Source organism: Aptenodytes forsteri, unplaced genomic scaffold (assembly GCF_000699145.1).
Source record: "Aptenodytes forsteri isolate BGI_AS27 unplaced genomic scaffold, ASM69914v1 Scaffold94, whole genome shotgun sequence".
Taxonomy (NCBI): domain Eukaryota; kingdom Metazoa; phylum Chordata; class Aves; order Sphenisciformes; family Spheniscidae; genus Aptenodytes; species Aptenodytes forsteri.
The window spans coordinates 3,522,692-3,527,689 of record NW_008795017.1 but is presented as its reverse complement, the minus strand read 5'-3'; positions in this window follow the sequence as shown (position 1 = coordinate 3,527,689).

Here is a 4,998-nt window from a genome sequence, read left to right as displayed (position 1 = left end):
CCCATCCCTGGAAACATTCAAGGTCAGGTTGGAGGGGGCTCTGAGCAACCTGATGTAGTTGAAGATGTCCCTGCCCACGGCAGGGGGGTTGGACTAGATGACCTTTAGAGGGCCCTTCCAACCCAAACTATTCTATGATTCTATTCAAATTTGCTTTTGAACCCAGCACATAGAGCAGTAAATCATGTAACATTTACACAAAGCAACTCCTTTGGCCGTAAGAAGAGTCAAACCTGAGTCACGTGGGGAGATTTTGTCCTGTGAAGATAATTGTCCCTTATCACGTAAAGGAGTACAAAGATAGCAAACGGAGTTACATCCCCCGGCAGTGCTTCTTGTTCAAGTGCTGAGTACTCTTCAGCCCTTATTTGTGACAGTAAGGAATGTGATATGGAAATAATCCATGTTATTTTTGAGTAGTGAAGCCCCAGTTAATTAGCAATAGCACGATAAAAACACCAGTTGATCTTTTGCGAATATGACCACATACTTGTTCGATTGGATATCATTAGATTACAATCTGATTAGTAGATTATATTTTATCCTCTTTTGTTCATATTGTTCATTAGAATGACAGACAACTGCTTAATGAGAGACTGTGGTTAATAATCAGCAGTAGCATCTCTGCTAAATTTAAAGCTTCATTTCTACTTCCTACTGTTTAATGAATTAGGCAATGAGCAATTTTTTAATTGGTGCAAGCTTGACGTATATACGTAAGTCTCCTTTCAGCAGGTCCTTTGACAGTGCTTGCTTTGATTAGCAAGATAATGACAGGCCCTGCTGGGTGGAGGGGGTTGTAGTTTGTTGTTGTTGTTTTTTTTTCCAGAGGCCAAGCAACAGCGCGCCAGCACCTAGAGTTTGAATCTATGCAGAAATTCATGGAAATCCAGGAAGGTATGGCTACAGCAAACACCAGAGACAGTTCCCAAACTAAGAGGAAAATGGGTTTTGGAGCTGCAGATGTCCCATGAACCAGTACCCGTTGAGGAGTATCAGTATAGGATTATGTGCAGACCACGTTCCTGCTAGAAAATCAAAAAACTATATAAAATCATAGAATCATTAAGTTTGGAAGAGACCTCTAAGATCATCGAGTCCAACCGTCAACCAAACACCACTAAACCTTGTCCCTAAGCGCCTCATCTACACGTCTTCTAAATACTTCCAGGGATGGTGACTCCACCACTTCCCTGGGCAGCCTGTTCCAATGTTTCACCACTCTTTCAGTAAAGACATTTTTCCTCATGTCCAATCTAAACCTCCCCTGGCGCAACTTGAGGCCATTTCCTCTCGTCTTATCACTAGTTACTTGGGAGAAGAGACTGACACCCACCTCGCTACAACCTCCTTGCAGGTAGTTGTAGAGAGCGATGAGGTCTCCCCTCAGCCTCCTCTTCTCCAGGCTAAACAGTCCCAGTTCCCTCAGCCGCTCCTCATAAGACTTCTTCTCCAGACCCCTCACCAGCCTTGTTGCCCTTCTCTGGACACGCTCTAACACCTCAACGTCCTTCTTGTAGTGAGGGGCCCAAAACTGAACACAGTATTTGAGGTGTGGCCTCACCAGTGCCGAGTACAGGGGCACGATCACTTCCCTCCTCCTGCTGGCCACACTATTTCTGATACAGGCCAGGATGCCATTGGCCTTCTTGGCCGCCTGGGCACACTGCCGGCTCATGTTCAGTCGGCTGTCGACCAGCACCCCCAGGACCTTTTCCGACAGGCAAAGGTATGTATATATGGTACAGATCCAAGCACTGAAAAACAGTCATCTATGCAGTTAAACTGTTAGCATGTCTCCTGATCCAGTTTAACACTGGGAACATTGCAAGGCCATTCCAGCTGGCTGTGGGGCCAGAGGCTGGTGTCCGGCATTATTTAATTTATTAAATTAATAAGTTTGTGGCAGCCACAGCCACAAAGTCCCTCATCCTCCATTCAGTGTTGCAGATGACAGCTATTTCTCACCAGCTTCTCATCACAGGATCTGGGCAACAGGAGAGGGACCTGGTCCGTGCCACTTACAAGACTCATTCCCATTCTGGACTTTTTGCTTGTTCTGAGGAATTCTGCTTTTAAAAACCTCCTCTTAGCCATATCTCTGAAGGCTGGTAGCCATTGCATCCCTGCCTGCCTACACTCCAGCTGCATTTACTGCCTGTGTTCACAGGAAGAGCTATGGGGGTGACTGCAGCAGTTCCCCCTGTTTGCACCACTCCTCTTGCAGTGGTTGGTATCCCCAGAGAAGTAAAAGCCGAACAGGATGCATGTCCACCTCCAAAGGCCAGGATTCACAGCCTGGTGTACTAGTACAAACTGCCTCCACTTCCATGTCGCGCTGATACACGGGGTGACACGCTGTGCTGTGCTGCACAAGGGGGCACACGCGTGCCATCACGCTGCTCTGGCTCTGTGGGCAGCAGCCCCTCGGGGAGCAGCGGGGCAATGACTCTTTCAGCCATCCTGGCTATATCCACCTGCAAATATGAGTCAGAGCCTCATGCTTTGCTCATGCCTTACTGCTGAGAGAGCTGTCAGTGCTCTCACTGGGGCAAAACTCCTACGCAGTGAAAAAAACCCCAAAACATCCTTGGTAAATACTATCTCCCAGTGCACTTTAATGGGGAAGGGTATATTTTAGTAGTAGCCAAAAATTTTAGGGTCAGCTCAACACAAATGGGTTTGGGCTATTTCTAGCTGGCGTTTGAAGTTATGTTAATGCTACACCATCATTTCCAGTGTTCGGGCTGGCAGCTCATTGCAAGAATGGCTTCTCACCTCTAGCAGTACTTTGGAAGGTGGATCAGCTATTTTTTTTTCAATACTGGGAAAATAATCATGTTAAATTGAATGGCTGAAAAACAAGTTCTGGGCCAAAGGTGTCCTTAGTAAAGTTGTGGAGCCAGTTTTTAACAAGTTTTATAAGTGCCTAACAAGGCAGATGAGTGCTGTGAAGGTTGTGTAGGAGCTGTTGGGTACCAGGAACACACTCCTGACAATTTCAAGCGCTTAGATGCTTTTGGAAGTCCAAATAAGCACCTAAATACCTTTCCATGTACACAGTCCACACTCTTAAAATATGAAAACTGACTCTCATACTACAGGATAATTAAACCATACCCTGGGTGTAAAGCCCATAGTCTAAGGTATGGCTGAAACCCATTTATTCAGAGACTGCAGTGTTCCTCTTTTCATAGCAGCAGGGAGGAGACATGGGTAATTAGCAAGGGCTTATTGCTATTGAGCTGATGCAACAAGTTCTGGATATAAATGGGAGGAAATATTGGTAAATATTATTTATCTAATTTTTTAAATGCATTTCTATACTAACTACTGCCCAATTACTTTCCAGTCATTAAGACTGAGACTCTATTATTGTGTGATTTGAGTGTCCTGTATAATTTGGTCATTTAAATTGCACCTAAAATATAGAAGTCACTCCAGAAAGTACTTAGTGGAGAGAAGGATGTCTCTGAAGACCTGCAGCAAGAGGAAGCCTGTCTGTCTAATTAAATTCAGGGAAACAATTTCCTTGGATCTCTGGTCTTTTAGTTAGTTCAGCAAGTTATTTAGATCTAGTCAAATGAGTATGTGGTTTAAAAGAGTTAATAAAAATAGCTAGAATGTGCTGAAACTAGAGTTTTTTCTTTAAAAAGTCTGAAATGAGTACTGCCTAAACAAAAAGGAAAAGTTAGGGAAAAGTGAAAAATTTCAATTTATTTTGCTGAAAAGAAACCAAATTAAATTCTGAACAAATGCAGCCTTTTTGCTTATTCTCATTTTGAACTTTTCCATGTAAATATTTGTATAATGTTATTTAGAATTACAGTAATTTAGTTAATCGTAACGAGATTAAATATTTTAGAATGCTTAAGTTCAGAGGAATAGAACAGTACTGTGGAAAAGCAGAAAGAAGTGCATTACAACACTCCACCTCTGACCAAACTGAAACCTACTGCTTCATTGTCAACCTCAAAAAGTAAAACAAACTCATACAGTACAGATAAATGCTTCTGCAAACGGAATCCTATATATTAAGTAAATTATAATTTTAGTCTTTTTATATTTAACTACGTGCACAAAATTGCCTTCTAAAGCTGCAACACAGATCAACTACCAAACATTATTCTGAGATCGAATTAATATTCCTAATACTTTTACATACCATATAGAAAAAAACATTTACCAGTGGTTATCAAGATACAAATGTAGTTAAATTTAAATTCCTGTGGCTCACACTAAGTACATTTTTCTGTAACAAATGTTTCCTTATATATGGAAAGTATAAGGCTTATTTACGTGCCTGGGTATGGTCTGTGATCTGTTCACTATGAATTTCCTTGCCCAGAAGTGCCTGCGTGCTGAACACTAATGATAGGAAAGTACATTGCCAGCACAAGCTATAAAGTGAAATGCTTTGTTTATAGGATATGAATGTACACTGTTTATAGGCTTGGTAATGCATGTGAGCATACATATAAGTGCACACACAAACAGAAGGTTAAATTTATTTTATTGCTTATGTTTTATGTCCCAGTGCCTACGCACTGTTAAATATCTGGTTGATCTCTCCATTTTCTTATTATTCCACAGAGATCTTAATAATTAAATAGAACCCAACTTCACATGTAGAGCCTGTACCTTCTAAAGACATCTTAAAAATTTAGTGCCATTACAGCTGCCAGAGTCTGTAGTTCCTGCGATTTATACTTGCTCACAGAAACATTTTCTTTTTTTCTTTCTGGTTCTGCTATGTATAGCATTATATCTTCCAGTATCAATTTTTAAAATAAGTTAACTAACATGCAAACCAAAATTCATCTGGCTATTATTCATTCTAGGGTGGTTCAGAAATGCAACTTCTTTTGTATTTCCCCCCTTGGGGGATTTTGTATCTCCCCCCTTGGGAGACAGTCCTGAAGGGCAAAGGGGTCCAGGAAGGCTGGACGTTCTTCAAGAAAGAAGTCTTAAAGGCGCAGGAGCAGGCTGTCCCCATAC